Below are 16,695 nucleotides of genomic sequence, written 5' to 3'. Positions count from 1 at the left end.
TGGAGACCCTGGCGCTGGGCTCCATCCGCGGTCCCCGCGCCGAGGTCGGGGTCCCGGCTCGCACGCGGGGCCGAGGGGAAGCGAAAGGAGACCCGGGCGCGGATCGGCGGCCGCCGTGGGGAGAGAAGTCGCGCTTAAGTTTCTCGGAGGTTCCTCTGGTTGCAAAGTCCCTCTTCCTGCCGGTGCGGAGGGCTGTCTCCCCGGTCCTCGGTCCTCGGCCGAAGGAAATGAAGGTGGACCCCGAAGCCAGGCGGCTGCGCCCCGTCTCGGGCATGGAAGGCTTTTATTCCTTGCCCTCATTGTCGGTGTTCCTTCCTCCCATCTGTTGGACTTATTTAACTTTTCTTTAAACAACTGCGGTTTTTAGTGATTTTTAAGTATTAAAAACAAATCTGCGCCTCCCCCTCAATAAAAAGCAACTAAAAAGCTTTTTTGGGGGGTGGGGGGGAGTATCAATTTTTAGATGTAGCCACTTGAAGTCCTCAACCTCCACACCCAAGCGAGGGAGATGAATGAAATGGCGAGCAAAATCTAAATAAAGGTCTTTAGCTTGTAAAGGTTCCCCCGCGTTAAGAAGGAGAGAAGAAAGGGCTCCGCTCCTCTGCTAACTCTCAGCTCACCACGTTGCCGTTTGTCGTTTCTGATTAAGAAAAAAAAAAAAATCAGCCAGGAAAATGGGCCAGATAATATAAGGTATTGAAGGTTTTTTTCTAAAAACAGTGACAACGAAACGTCCCAAAGATGAAAACCCAAGGAGCCCAATAATTTGAACAAATGCCTTAAAAGCATAAGTAGAATTTGGAAAGTTTGTGGAGGAAAAGCGAAGGATTTTCTTGTAGTTTCCACTGAAGGCTTTGGCTCAGAAGCTCATTCTGACTTTCAGGGCAGTGGTCTGCCACGGCTTTACCCAGCTGAATGGGGGAGAGCAGGGATCCAGAATCATTTTAGGGTCAGCCAAAGCCCCATTGCGATCATTTTCTTTTGGAGGCCTGGTGGAGACGCCCCCTCCCCCGGTTGCAAGAGGCATCATTTCAGGCTTTGTAGCGTGTATCAGAAAATGAAGGTGTACTCCTCAGCCTCTCTGAATATCCTGTCAGACTTATTTCCATCATAACTTAGTAGTTAGCATCATAATTAATCACATCGAAGTTTGCTTCAGACATAGGTTCCCCGAACCACCTATTTGAGAATACAGCATGGAGCCCAGTGGAGCTGACAAAGGTGGCAGCCAGAGGGCCTGTTCACCTTCACCTCCAGCTTCTGTCCTGTTCCCTCTCTATCTTGTGCACACGCCCAAATGCAAATAAAAACTCAATCAGGAACCGTTTGCTTTCCTTACTAATGCTTTTTATATTTGGGATGCAGCAATTTGTTTTTATATTTCTTTGAGCCAGTTAGGCTCATTGTAATAAGTAATTCCTAAATCTGCAAGGGTTATTTCAATCTGGTAAAAGGATTTAATTAACCGACTTTTTTAACTGTCAGCTGGAATTTATTTTTTAAGCCATGAATGTAACCTAGCCATTCCAATTAGAATCAAGAGACACTTTATTATTGAAGAATGGTGAAATACTCATATCGCTAAGTTTTTATCTGGGAAATTCATATTCCTAGAAATCTCACTTAATGTTACAGTTTAACAAGACTGTTTCCATCATTTTTGCTTTTATAATCCAGTCTTCTTGATCTGTTTAATGCATATCTTATCTCCCCCCTCCATGCAACAGTTTTTTTGGCAGTTTATTTTTATTAAAAGATAGTATAATACACAATTTTGTTTAAGATTTCAGGAAGGCCTTTGGATTATTTTTTATCACTCCTACAAAATAAGAGGAAACGTCTATCTAGGATTTATTAAACTGTTTATGTATGTATGTATGCACTTCACTTGTTTTGCACATAGAACCTTTTTTTTTTCCTCTTGATCTGTTAATCTTCTGAACCACCCCTACAGTTGGGAGATTAGAATGAAATAAAGGGAAAAGTAGTCAAAATAAAAATATTATATGTCTTCCTGTATCACTTGCTTTAAGAACCAGAACATGGTCCCCAGATGTACATAGAATCTCTCATCTTCAACATAACCTGGAAAAATTAAATTGAATATTTTCTTTGTCTCTAAAAGCCAGAATATGCTGTACCTCAGATTACCCCTCCTTCTATTCTCTATATTTCTTATTTATTCAGCATTCTGTGCTTTGCTTTGTCAAACATGCATCTCTATAAACTGTGAAAAATAAGTGATTTCTTACAAGGATTGAATAGCCAAAACAGCATAAATGTAACATAGCCAGTGTAACTTTAAATGCAGATGCATCTTCACATTATATAATGAGGGTGCTTAATTTTTAATTTTTTAATTTTTCAAGTTCTAGAAATATTTAGTGCTTCCAAAACATTATAGTATTTTTCTCCAAACTGATTTTATGTTTATGTCCCAGAACATTAGTGTATAATTTAAATTGCCTTTGCTCTTGCTGTTTAAACAGGCTTATTTCATTTTCCTCAAGCCAGTGTAATAATGAGCAGACATGGTTTCTAGAAAATGCAAGGGCCTCAAGCCAGTGTAATAATGAGCAGACATGGTTTCTAGAAAATGCAAGGGAAATTATGCTGATGGCATGTACAGTGTGGGGTTTGGGGGCAGGTCAGCTTGCTTTGGTTTTAACACCAAGGTCATCCTGGTTACCATAAGGGACAGGGATCTTGGAGTCATCAGATGAATATTTAAAAATTAATTTCTGGAAGCGCTAATTGACACTTTTTAGTGAGGAAAGGCTTAGCGTTAAATAATGGGCATTTCTGGTTTGTGAAAGGAAATTGAAAAATAGACATGTGTGCAAATATGAAAAAAGTACCATTTCCAAAATAATGATCTGTCAACGAAATTGCAAAATCATTATGTGAGTGAGCTGAATTGCTTTGTGTATCATCTCATAGAAATATGTTTTGCACAGATAATATGTCTAATAAGGACACATTTTTGAAATCAGATTTCCCCTCCAGCAAATAACTGCACTGCAGGTCTCTCTCAGGCAGTCAACTAGCACCACCTAATGGAGGGTTGGGGAAATTGCTGCTTTCCGACTTAGGCTTTTTTTAAACGCAGTAAATTGATTTAGAAAAATAGTAATGATGGTGGTGACTGTATTAATGACAATAATAACACTTTTTTCTCCCTTCTTGTTTTCCAGGCATCAGATGCCAGCTCTGAAAAACTCTTCAATACCGTTATTGTAAACAAAGGTAAGATTAATTCTGAGCTGTGATTTATGTATTTTCATATTTGTGTTCTTGTCATTGCCTAGGAAGAAAGAATAAAAAACAACGGTCTTTTTTTCATTCTGGAACTACTGTTCATATTTAGTGGTTTAGCTTGAGATGGACTCTGTGTTCTTTTGTGGTACATTGCAAACAGTTTATTTTAAAGAATATCTTGAATCCTTATTTCAATTGATTTGAGTAAGAAATCACTACTATGTGACTTTAATGTAATGCAGGATGCGGTAATAGAGAACAATAGTTCTCAAAGCGCCTTAACTTTATTGTTACTTATCAACTGCCCAGCAGTCGGAGATCTATAAATAGCCGATTTGTACTGCAGACTCTAATAACCTGTGGATGTTTATATTCGCAGCATTATGGTCATAAACCAAGCCTTACTCTGCTGTGGGCCTTCTGTAAAGTTAATAAATGAGCAAGAGGGCAAAATTTAAATATGTGCTATCCCTTTAATTTCTTCCAAACCGTAATAAAGTTAGAGAGGCTAACGCTGTAGCCGTACATTAAGGGAAAACGTATCTATTGCGAATAGGTTTCTGAGCAGTTTTCATTGCAGCAGTGTTGCTGGAAATAATGAAATTTAAAGGAGTGTCTACTCACAGGCCTTGCAAAGGTGTATGATTTGAAAGGGATCAATTAGATTTATAATAGAACCAGATACAGATGCTTGCGTGAAAATTGCTAAACGGAGGTGTGCTTTCTGTGGGAATCCCTTCTGTGTTACCTGAAAGAGAGTAGGCAGTGCCTGTGCAGAGTTGGGCCTTCATCAAGTGAAATTTGAAACCACTTCAGCATGCCATCCTTGCCTAGGCTAGCATTTTTTGCTAGCTGGTAAGACACGTTTTCAAGTTCAGTTATTTTGAGCTCACAGATTATTTTAGAATTGGAACCAACTGCAATTTTAAATAGTACATTATGTTTAGAGTTCCCTTGAGATGTATATGCCTATGTGATTGCTATTACTCCCAGAATTATTGTCATATTGAATTTTATCTTTTTTTATTGCATATAATGGAGTGTTCCAGTTTTATATTTCATCATATTTTTTTGATGGACTGAAAGTTTGTGTAAATTTGTTAACCATAATGCTAAAAGCCCAATAAAAGAAGATAGGTGCAGTTCACGGCATACAGTGCTCATATGTAAAAATGCATAATTGTTTATAGCTCATTTTGATGAGGGAGAGGATCAGTAGACAGTGGTGTGTATCTGTGTGAAAGAGGGTGGGGTGGGAGGAGGAGGAGGAGACTGAGGTAGGCCAGGTCACCCAAAGGAGGTCTTCTGTGTTTCAGTGACAACCCGGCCTGGCCCCTCCCAGGACCTCCAGCGCCATGTGACTGTGTCTTACTTTGGCCAGTTTACATAAAGCTTTGGAATGTGTTTCCCCTCTCTGGGACGAGCCCTAGAGTGAGAGTTGGCTCTGAGACCTGCATTCAGGCCTCGCTGCCCTCACCAGGCTGAAAGGCTCAATGGAGAGTGATTGATGAGGAACCCCTCTGCCCCCTCCCTCCTGCTTCTGCCCCCTCCCCCTTTCCCTTTTCCAATCAAACGTTTCCCACATTCTTATTTGTGTTTACTTACAGAGTGTGATTTGTGGCATCTATTTGGTTGTGAATAGTCGCCCCCTGACAGGGTGCCTTTCTTCTGAGCTGCTTTTTCTGGGGTGATTTAGTTGCCTTGAAAGGATTAAGGTTTCTTTGTGTACACTAAAATCAACACAGGCTTTTTCTAAGCTTTGCTTGGGAAACCATACACAAATAAGCATTTTAGTTGATGGCAGATTATTCCTTTGCCCCTTATTTCCATCAAAATGGTCTTTCTTTTCTCCTCCTGAGTTTCCCCTTAATGCCTTATGCTAATTCCTGTTGGTAACATGAATGACAAGAGAGGGAATCAATGCAAATCCAGGTGCTGCAGACAAGACTGACTGGTGTCCAGCACCCACCCCCCTCCCTGGAGAGAAGGAGATTAAGGGGAGCAGGAAAGGAGGGGGGAGGTGGGGACAGTTTTGTTAAGGGGATTAGTATTCAAACTGCTAACCATCAGGAAAACAACTTCAAAAAGAGATTCATTCTGTAGTGACAATGTCAGCCATGGCTTCAGGACAGGTGCAGAGAGCCTCGCCATGTGCTTTTGGGTTTGGGGCTGTTTTCACTCCAGGTAGTGACAGCGTTTACTGGATGGATGGTCCACAGGGCCTTCAAGGAATTGTCAGCTTCATGCACATCAAGTTCAAGTTCTCCTGCAAAGCAGCCTGCCTGCCTACCAGTCAGGTCTCCTGTCTCTGTCCAGTATTCTTAGCCAAGAGCAATAAAAAGCGTTGTAAGAAAAGGGCAAATTTACACCAGGTAACAAACACTACTGGGAATATCTTCAAAGCTTCCAGCTTGCAGTGGAGCTGACACGTGTATTTCTCCACCTTCAGATGTTTAAAGCTACATATCACCTCTCTGGCTCAGAGTTCTACAGTGCTCCACCCTAGAGAAGCCTGGCTCTAAACTGGTGCTGCGATTATGCCGATTATGCCGCTGAGCCCAGTGGCAGCAGATTTGGGCCATAAAATGCCACTGTGGGGGGGGCAGTGTTAATCTCACAAACTGATTATGGTTGGGGCCTGGGGGGCAGCTGTGATGTTGGGATGGAGCTCCAAGCTGAAGCAGCAGGCCATGGCTCAAGTCCTGTCCATCTATTTGTGAGCCCGAATAAGTCAGGCAGCCTCTATAGGTCAGAATTTCCAACCATGGCAAAAGCTCCCAGTCTTGCTAGGGCCTGAGTTCTCTGGTGGGGATGTTTTCTAACATTTAGTTGGGAAGTGGGGAGGGGCTGAAAAAGAGTAGGTCCGATGGATGGGTTTTCTGTCACTTCTGCCCATTGAATTTATGTTGATGTTCTCTGTTGTAGAGTCCATCCAATTTAATGGAGAACTGGTAAGAGTTTTGTGTTTAGGTGTTCCAAATCGTTGCTTTCTTCTGATGCCTTTTATTTCCCATTTTTAAAGCAAACGAATTGAGCAGTGCGTGCTTGCACGTGCCCACACCATTCCAGTGAGAACTGAGCATGTCCAAAGAGGTGGGAAGATGAGCCTCCAGATTGCAGGGCTTAGGGGTGTAGACATTAAAAAAAAAGTTTTACTTTAATCAAGGTCATGGTTGCCTTATTTAATCAGAGTGTGTTTAAATGTTTACAGGATGTTCATGTGAATTTTATGAATCCTTCTGTCTTTGTGACTCACCCATCTGCCATAGGAAAACTTAATTTTCTCAGTGAGACAGAAACACACAGAGAAAGACTTCTTTCTTGTCCATGTTTAGTTGGTTGAACTGCTATGGAAGCAACAGGACTTACACTCACAATTCTGGAGTATTTCTCCTGAAAAGGAACTCCCCGGCAATTCAGTATGGCCAGCCAGCGTGTATTATTACCCTTTCTCACCTACCGGAGGGCCTACTTGGCAGTTTTTGCCACTTTTGATATATAGACGGGAATGCAGAAAGTGAGTCCTTTGCTGCCTGTGACCATCCTGCCAAGATAGTTCATCTCCTTTAAACTCTGACATTGCTTCAGAGCAGAGCTCCCCGAGGAGGACGGGAAAGAAGGGCAGCCCTACCTGGGAGGAAGGAGAATAGTCTCTGGAGTCCTCTGTCTATGGACCAGCTCAGGTGTGGGCTCATGCTCTAGGTTAGGGGGAAGGAAAAGGCCCCTTCTTGCCACAGAGCCCTCTTGTCCAGAATCTGTCCTGCAGGCCTGGGAGTTACAGAGGAGAGGTGGCCGAGAGGTGTATTTCACACCAGGCCTTTCTCACCCCTTCTTTACCTTCCCCTGTGTCTCACAGAGTAGCCTTGGGCCCTCCTGAGTGAGCTGTTAGAGCAGCGGTTCTCAACCCGTGGGTCGCAACCCCTTTGGGGGTCGAACAACCCTTTCACAGGGGTCGCCTAAGACCATCGGAAAACACATATATAATTACATATTGTGTTTGTGATTAATCACTATGCTTTAATTATGTTCAATTTGTAACAATGAAAATACATCCTGCATATCAGATATTTACATTACGATTCATAACAGTAGCAAAATTACAGTTCTGAAGTAGCAACGAAAATAATTTTATGGTTGGGGGGTCACCACAACATGAGGAACTGTATTAAAGGGTCGCGGCATTAGGAAGGTTGAGAACCACTGTGTTAGAGAGCTGAAGCACTGAGGTGGGAATGACCCAGGGAGGGAGGGAGCCCCTGGTTTGTCCTCCCCCCCCCCCCCCCGCACTTCGAGTACCAGTGTCTACTGTGATGTGAATAGCTAAGGAGCACCACCCACCCTCCTGGTCAGCCATGGGGGAGCTCTGGTGGACACTCACCATGGTGAGTACCAGATGGGGCACGGGGACCACCTGGAGCTCACTCTCACCAGGATGGTTTTTCCCTTTCCAGGCCCTACCAGGCCTGCAGGTGGACGCACCTGGCCTCTTCTTGGGGTCATTTTGTGCTGAGGGGGTCCATAGGATGAGGTCAGAGCCTTTACGTTAGTGGGGATTTCGGTTGTTTCTGACAGTATGCTTTTATCAGCAGCATGGAAAGAAAACCAGGCTAAAAAATTGCTTGAGATTTGAGGAGAGCAGGTGAGAGACATGTTACTAGAGATACACCTGCTTGGTGTGATGAGGTTCAGTAACTGGGTACTTAATAAATTCTTTAATGAAGATGATCTCACCTCATTTATTAGGTTTAGACATGAAGAGGGAACCCCTTATTTTGGTGACCAAAAAGCTGAGTTATATTACCACCAAGGCCACCATGGAGCTTAAGAAAAACCCTCCCCTAAAATAATTCTGTGCTTTCGATGTAAGTGAAAGTAATGGAGTTGTTGAGTATGGGATAGCTCTCTTTTAAAATTTCTTTTTAATTTAAAGTTCAAAACCCCATCATAATGCACATATAGAGACCATTTTACAATTCCTCCTCGTGTCTTGGTTTGGTTGTGAGGGGGGCCTTACGTCAAGCACATTCCGCATGTGCAGAAGAGTCCATTGCAGCCTCTGTAAATTGGCTGCATTTTTGTAATGTCTTAAGTCCTAGATAAGGGGAACTTGGACTATTATTCATTCTTTAATTTTCTTTCTCTAGACCTTTTTATTTTGTATCTTGTGGGGGCACTTGGGGGTCTTCAGGAGATAGAGACCTCTGATGTGTGGAGAATTAAATACTATTGCAGGGTAATTGGTCCTTGATGGGAGACAAAGAAGCTAGAGTACTTGAGTTCCTCCTCCTAGCGCACTGCAAATAGCAAGCAATCAGCTCCTTTTCTTATGGAAATTGACCTTTCTATAGAAATTGCGCTCTGACGTACCAAATCGGTTGTATAGAATTATTCCCTGAGAATTCTTAGGAGCAGATGCCTTGTACTGTTAGTGTGAAGCCACCGTTAAGGGTCTAAAAATATCCCAGGTTGTGAGAAAGTGTTTCCCTCTAATGTTTTCATCAGCTGCGACTTGGTCTTTCCCTGACCTTATGGATTATTGTGGGGGGGAAACCCTGGGTACATATTGGACCCCATGCCTGGAATTGTGATGGTGAAAGTGAATGTTTGGAAGAGGGTGGAAGATTTTTCTGAACATTCACATCGCTCTTGATGGTGTCTTTTGAGTAGAACCTTGACCGTGATGTCACCTTTCCAGGTAAAACTTAGGCCAGACCAGCAGGAGCAGATCACAATGTAGCAAACTCCTTCCAGTGACATAAGCCAACATGATTTTTACTTTTGAGCCCAGGGACCAAGCTCTTCGCTTATTCTGTTGAAAGTCTTCTCTCCATGCTTGGCAATATTAGCTAGAAGGCTTGAAGCCCTTCATATTCAGGGTTTTGTTTGGTTAAACAAAATGACTTAGTATTTGGTTGTCTCAGAAGGTAATACACACTCATAGGAGACAGCTGGAATGAAAACCTCAGATCGGTTCTGGAGAGCCTTTAATGCAGTGGTTCTCAACCTTCCTAATGCCGAGACCCTTTAATGCAGCTCCTTGTGTTGTGGTGACCCCCAACCATAAAATTATTTACGTTGCTACTTCATAACTGTAATTTTGCTACTGTTATGAATCGTAATGTAAATATCTGATATGCAGGATGTATTTTCATTGTTACAGATTGAACATAATTAAAGCATAGTGATTAATCACAAACACAATATGTAATTATATATGTGTTTTCCGATGGTCTTAGGCGACCCCTGTGAAAGGGTCGTTTGACCCCCAAAGGGGTCACGACCCACAGGTTGAGAACCGCTGCTTTAATGGGCCCTGCTAAGTGACGAAGGGCCTCCTCACCGGTGACGCCAGGCCGGGAGGGTTTCCTGCACGGAGGAAGCTGGGGCTGCCATGGCCTCTGGATCATTTCTCGTTTCTGACAACTGCAGGAAAATGTTGTTTTCTCTGAAAATGTATGTTTATTTAACTAGGTTTCTTTTTGCTTCACAATCTGGATTCCATTCCGTCAGTTACCACTCCAATTAACTAACAATTATTTAACATTAACAGTAATTACAGACGCCAGTTAAGCGCCTACAGATGTCAACTGTTAGCTTTGTACCTAATCACTCAATGAAATGGAGAAAGTTCAACAAACATCAATTAGCCAAGCAATTAGTATGAGTTAGGAAAGAGCATGTTATCATGTGTGAGCTGATTCAATTTATTTTATTTTGGCAGTAAAACACACACAGGCAAGCGGCAATAAGTTCCTCAGATAAGATAAAACACTATTGTTTTGCAGCTTACAGGAGAATTCTCTGCTTTCCTGTGCATAAGTCAAACATGCTCTTGCCTGGAATTTATTTAACGATCAAAATTTGTCTCAGTTGCTCAGAAAGCCCAGCAATGCTCAGTCTCAGGCAGCAGCTTCGGTGAATTAGGAATCCAGTGGAGATGCTGTAAAAGGGAAATGCCAGAAAATTTCAGCAGAGAAATGATTGATTCCCACACAAGTAATCTCCGAGCGTTTTGGATTTTTACCGGTTTATTCCTGAACCTGTGGTGGAGCCGGTGCAACAGTGATTTTATGAATTTCATGGTGCCTGAACTTTTGCTCAGCTGTCTTTGATTTTAGCCTGGGGCAGCCATCAACGTGTTTTACCACTTGCCCAATCTGTGCTTTAAAAAAGCAGAAATGGCTCTCTGTGAAAGACCCTCTTAGTGGGCTCACCAAGGGGATCTGGCCTGAATTCAGAGTTCTGTGCTGCTCCCCCGTAACCCATCCCACCCCATAGACCTGACTTCCGTGGGTGGCTGAGCATGCCTGGGCTCACTGGGAGAGTGCATTCTAAGGCCTGATTATGCAGGGTGGCCATACATTAGTATTTGGAGGTTCATTTTACCTGCAAGTGAAATGCTGGCTATAGGTGGCTATACCTCTGGATCCCCTCCTAGAAGTAAGATTTCTTGCCAAGTCCAGAACCCATGGATATGAGTGGAAGGAGCCCAGGTTTGTGAGGCACCCCATCAGTTCACTGTGATGTGATGTGCAGAAGTGTCCATGCGAGCAAGCCTCTCAGCAGCTCGAGGAGTTGAAGAAGAAACATCCTGCCACTGGTATGGCGCGGTGAAGAGCCCATGTCCTGTGGGCGTCCCCGTTGTGCCCCTTCGGTGGGAGTCAGCAGTACCACCCAGGTGGACGGTCCCGGCTGGCTCCTGAGAAGCGTGTTTGCCTTCGGCAGCAGTTCAGGGTCTCTGTCTGTCCCCTGTTGCACATTGTGCCGCAGAGGCTGTGACAACCTATCATGATAGGTCAGCTATGGACCCGCTGCAGGCCTTGTCTTTACTCTGGGACCAGCTCTGGGCTGCCCCCATCCTGGTAGTTATCTTGGCAGAGGGAGAAGAGCAGGTCAGAACCGTAGAAGGGCCTCTTCAAGTCTCAGCTTGGAGGTGGTAGGCGGCATGTCTAACCATCTCACGGCCAGAACAAGACCCTGGGGCTTTCCCCGAGGTATTTTATGATCCCTGGAGTTTGGGAAGAACTTTTCTTGATGGTGGTGGGTCTCAGCCAGGACTTCTGGCATCCCAGAAGGTCCACCATTATCTGAGGAGGTGTGGCCAAAATTGCCATGGTTACTGCATCAACTTCAGGCATCTCTGATTTTCTCACCTTCTAATAAGGTCATGTATCTCCATATTTCTATTCTCCATGCCCATTCCTGTGCCTGTGAGTGGACTGATCTTTAATTTTCAGCCAGAGTTTATTAGAAGTGACTTAGAATTTTCAAACGGGAGCATTTCCTTAGCAACTGGTGATGTAAGCCTGAGGCCCAGTTCTATGCTGAGATGGGAGGGGTCTGTTAATAATGAGCCGTGTTCTGTGGGCCCTCCAATCCTCTCTGACCCTCGTAAACCTTGTCTTATAAAGGAAGGGGTTGAGAGCACATCATTGCTTTTCTAAGAGTCCTTTTGAAGAGGGAAATGTCTCAAGTGTGCCTGTTAATAGACTGATGTGGGAGGTGGTTATATTTGGATGCCTTTAAAAGCCACTTGGAAAACATTTCCCCCCTCTTATCTATCACCTTTCACATCTCTCAGCAGAGTAACACTAAAACCTAATTTTAGCCAACATTACATCATTTTCTCATTATCTGTTTATAGCCAGGGAAGGCTTTTCCATAGTAAAACCCAGAATGACCAACCATGCAATTCCTCTTTTTATATCAATTGCGGGTGCTCCAAGTGTGGCCTGCCCTCCGCTGGGCTTCTTGGTTTGATAAACTCTTAGGACCTCTTTATCCGTCAACTGTATCCATAAACTTTGGTTTGACAAGGAGTCTTCTGAAATCAGCTTTGTCATCTGCTAAGTAAAGGATGTCAATGCTTATTCCGTTTGTTCCTTCAGTGAGTGTAAAGTGGAGGCCATGTTGAAATTACTCTTCATTCAACAGATATGGTCAGGCACTGAGTACGTAACAGGCTCAGGACATACAGCAGTGGACAGAACACATTAAACATACAACCAGAAATTAAGGGTTTAAACTCAGAAAGAGACATTTCAGTGGTGTAATGGGAAAGAAGTCACTGACTGTTTTGTTTTGTTTTTAATGGCTTTAGGACTTTGTTAGGAGGAGAGTTGATGTCAGGTGAGCCCCTGTGGATCAGCAAAACAGAAACAGACCAGATCCCAGGAGGCTGCCACGGGTGTCACCCTTTCTGAGAGCCACGACATTTATTTGCCAACTTGTGCTCACTGTTAGACTCACACCTACCCCTTTGAGCTTCTCATTTGAAGAACTGATATTTTTGTTAAATTGGTTACTTAAGCTAATGAAAATATTTGGGGGCCACTGTAAAGTTCTGTGCATTGCCTATCAGTAGGACCCCCTTTTTTCATGTTTCCCCAGTTAGACTTGTTTGCTTAAACGTGTGTCAGGTTGGCATACCACCAGGAGGCGATGGCATGTGGCACAGTGAGCGCGGCGTTTAGTAACCGAAGACCAGGCTTGAGTCCAAGCGGGCCACCTGTGGCCACCGGCAGCTCACCCCACTGAACCTGTTTTTCTCTTTGGTTATGTTGGAAAGTTGGAGGGACTCCAAAATCCATCAAGGTCTAAAGGCCAGAGTTTGCTTTTTTTTGAGTGTTGTCGGTCCTGTTAGAGCCTGAAGCTTGTGCAGAGGCCTGCATTTTCCTAGACAGCTGAGAGCAAGGCTGTGAGCACTTGCTTATGCAAGGGGTGGTGCTTGGGGCCAGTGCTGACTTCAGTCCTGGACTTGGTGAGCAAGAAAGGGCTGTAGAAGCCCCTCTGCTGTGCAGGAACTTCCGTCTCTGTAAGAAAGATCCTGGAGGTAAGAGGGGGCTGAGTCCCAGAGGTGGGGGGAAGAGGAGGAGAGAATCAGGTTCTACAATTTGAATGTCCATCCGATGAGGTAAGAACCTCCAGAATAAGAATAACAATGCAGAGTCCTTCTCTGCTGGTCTGCATTTTGAAAGGTGTTTTATCTGCTTCATGAATGTCTATAAAGCCCCACGGTATAAAGCACTTGGGTGCTGGCTCCTTTGTACTTGACCGAAGTGGAATGACTGACCACTTCCCTCAGGGGTTTTGCTACAGGTTAGATACAGGAGGAGGCAGGGGCCAGACTCTCAGAGCAAGGCCCTGCTTTAGAGCATCCAGGGGCAAGCGGCCAGCTAGCTTCCTTTTCCATGAAGTGACTCATTTTACCAAGGTGAATGGAAGTGTGGCCTGGGTGGACCATTCTAGATAATGTAGGGAATGTCGCCACCTCGCCATCCATCTTCCTCTGTCAGCAGACTCCTTCACCAGGCAATTCATCAGACCGCTGCTTCTTCCAGGGTTAATCCAGGCCTTCTTGACTGAAGCAATTTACTCCCTACTTTGCCTTTTGCCAGAAGGTAGTTGACTTCGTTGTCACGATACCACACTTGCTGTGCGCTGGATTTTAGCGTTATTCGCAGCCTTCTCGTATATGTTGGAGAAAGGTGGGTTTTAGAGTAAAAAAAAGAGATGATACTTTGAGCATCCAGGTGTTCCGTAAGCGGTGGCACAAACTACAATTGTGAATGGATTTAAGGAAGAGCCAGGTTAACTTTATTGTTGCCAAATCCATTGTGTGTTATTTAGGGGAATTGGGTTTGTCAACTGCCTCTCTCTCTTTCTGGAACTGAGAGCTGCAGACAGGAAGAGTGTCACTGACGAGACACTAAGCATTTTAGAGGCAGAATCCTGGATTAGATGCAGGGGCACAGGTGCTGTGTGCTTTGGTCGAATATTAGCTTATAAATTTTGTGGGGGTTCTTTTTGGGTTTTGTTTTTGTTTTTTTGGTGTGTGTTTTTTGTTGCTGTTTTTTGCACTTGTCTGTAGGGGCCACATTGCCCTGTATAATGGCCTCTTCCCGAGCTGTTAGACATCAGATCAGTTTGATTTTCGACTCCCAGGGAAGTGGAAACTCCTGACCAGTAGTCAGGCTGGGGATACCTGGCTAGAGGATGGCTCTCCAGTGCCAATCTGGCCTCACCGACCGTGGGTAATTGATATGTGCCCGAATGGCCATTACCCCTGCTGGGCCGGGGCCTCACCCCCAGAGCACACCTCCATCAGGCTGGGGCTAGGTTTAGCCACTTTCCTCCTCCGGGCCCTTGGGTTGAGCAGATGGCTCCTGCTCCTCCTCCTTCCCTGTGAGCTCCAGGACAAACTTGAAAACTGCCTACGCGGAGGGATTGTCTGGCATTTTAAAAGTTAAGGCTGACTTTCGGAGCCTTCTCAGCATCCTGCCAGGTATCTTATCTTATTCAAATACCCTAATTGCTACTCAGGCTTCTCACTGCACATCATCCTAGCACCCAACTGACAAAATAGACCTTCACCTGAGGGCCTCATTATGCTTTCTGCCTGTGCATCAGGCCAAAAATACCTCCACAATACCCGCCCGACATCCTGGGCTTGCAAGTGACAAACAAATAATTGGGTGAAACAAACCCTGGGCGCCGAGCAGCTGCCATCGGTGTCGGAGCACAGAGGAGTCCCCGGCAATAACAGTCACGGCGCTGCCTGCTTCGTGTCAGAGCAAATCTTTGAACAGTGGGTTTGCTGACACCAGAGAATGACAGCCTTGGAAATGGCATGCTAGTTACTGCTGCGAGTGAGGCCTCTCATGTAGATCGTGACAAGCAGCTGTCATTTCCACACAGGTGAGCAACTGACATCCTAGAATGGGGAGGGCTGGGGGGAGGCAGGGGGCCATGTTTGGCGGGCAGGTAAGGCTGCACTGTGGAGAGGAGTCTCAGGTACTGGTGACCATTTGCACTGTGGCACAAGCTGGCCTTAACACACACACACACACACACACACACACCTGTCTTAAATTTCTTTAGAACTCATCTGAGACCCAGCTGCAGATATACGGTGTCAGCTTTTTGAGGCTGGGCTGAGGCCATGGTGCCCGTCCAGTGCCCAGCACAGCAGGCTTACAGAATTCACTTAAAGAATCTTTCAGTTCCACTCTGGGCCCTCCTCATCTTCGTGATGTGTCATGGATTTGGTTTCTGGGGCCAGTACTTCGTTTTAGTGAAAAAGGCCAAGTCTCTGCTGGTAAGAACTCACCACTAATAGGAATGGATCACCTGGAATTCAGGTGCAGGGTCGAGTCCAGACTAGGGCTTCTCACAGTGTGGTCCCTGGACCAGCAAGACCAGCATCCCGTGAGGAGCTGTTGTCAGATGTGTAAAATCCACTGAATCGGACACTCTGGGGTGTGGCCCAGCAGTCTGCCTTGAACAAGCCTTCCAGGTGATTCTGATGCAGATGACCACAGGTCTAGGTGCAAGGAAGGACATTTGGACAGCGGGGTTTTTGTAAATGCTCAAATGATACATGGATCACTCGGTGAAATCCAGACTCCCTAGCAAATAGGGAGAAAGCCTGATCATTGTCCAGCATGTTTTTACTTACTTATTTTCAATATCAGGTGCACCGGAGCTGTTGAAAGTAGCACTGTGGACCCACCACTGGACTCAGTTGCCCCTCGCCCTGGATTCCTGTCCTTCCACTCTCTTCCCTGGTGCACAGGCCTCCTCATGTCCAGGAGGCTGGCCGATACCAGGCCTGTGTTTAGGGCTGTATTATAAAGCAAAGCTATCTGTCCTAAATGGAGTTTGCAACCATGACCTTGGGCCAGTGTTATACTGTAACCAGCCAAGCTAACTTGCTCAACCGCTTCTCAAAGACAAACTGCTCTGTTCAGTTCCTGGTTGGCAGATGCTGCCTCACCAGTGCCCGCCTGCCATCTGTATGCGGGGTTATCCCAGCACAGAGCACACCTACAGAGCAAGTGTGCTGTGGCTACTAGGAACTATTTGGTAACCAAAGTACTGTGTAGATTCCTTATTCAACCGCAGTTGCCAGGATTGTAGAATAATGGATGGCAATGTTTTAAAATATTTTCTCTTCTATGCAAAATACTATGAAGTGCTAAGGCTATAAAATTAAACCGGAGCTGGGTTTTTCCAAAAATTGACATTTTCTAAGATGTTTCATCAAGTTCACCTGAATATTAAAGCTTTCTTAGGTGTTCCTCAATTATAGACATCCCCCCAAATGGGGTGTCAAACTTTCGCCTGCATCAGAATGCTCTGGGCGGCTTGCTAACACACAGGTTGCTGGGTCCCACCACCTTGAGGCTCAGGACCTTGCATTCCAACCGTTAACCAGTGGGTGCCAATGCTTCTGGTCCTGGGGGCACATTCAGGGACTCGTAGTGTGTTGAGGCTTTCCAAGTGTAAGTGCTTTCTCCAACAGTGAATATCTGAATTGAGAATCAGCTCAAAGGCTTAGCAAGTGTGTCTTTACATGTGACGTGAAATTTGCATATGAAAGTGAATTCCGTTTCCTAATGGATCCACATCAGGAGCTTTTTAAAACATGAAAATTGT

At 44.8% G+C, this 16,695-nt stretch overlaps 1 protein-coding gene and 1 long non-coding RNA gene across 3 annotated transcripts in view; one reads left to right on the top strand and one right to left on the bottom strand.

The window, feature by feature from the left end:
- Positions 1-16,695, top strand: part of AUTS2 (AUTS2, activator of transcription and developmental regulator) — a 172,413-nt gene that overhangs the window by 86,107 nt on the left and 69,611 nt on the right. The window contains exon 2 of one of the 2 annotated variants that reach the window (XM_023753454.1): positions 3,195-3,246. The gene's annotated coding sequence lies outside the window, so the exon portion shown is untranslated. Of the gene's footprint in view, positions 1-3,194; positions 3,247-16,695 lie in introns of those variants that run through there. The other variant, XM_023753453.1, reaches the window with a different exon arrangement.
- On the bottom strand, positions 9,947-15,938 carry LOC106697071. Its single transcript, XR_001348092.2, has 2 exons — positions 15,716-15,938; positions 9,947-10,198 (listed from the first exon to the last, which is right to left on the bottom strand). It is a non-coding gene; the product is annotated as an uncharacterized LOC106697071 (long non-coding RNA).

The sequence above is a fragment of the Myotis lucifugus genome, unplaced genomic scaffold (genome assembly GCF_000147115.1).
Source record: "Myotis lucifugus unplaced genomic scaffold, Myoluc2.0 scaffold_45, whole genome shotgun sequence".
NCBI lineage: Eukaryota > Metazoa > Chordata > Mammalia > Chiroptera > Vespertilionidae > Myotis > Myotis lucifugus.
The sequence above is the reverse complement of the archived record's forward strand: the minus strand, read 5'-3'. Positions and strand labels throughout refer to the sequence as shown.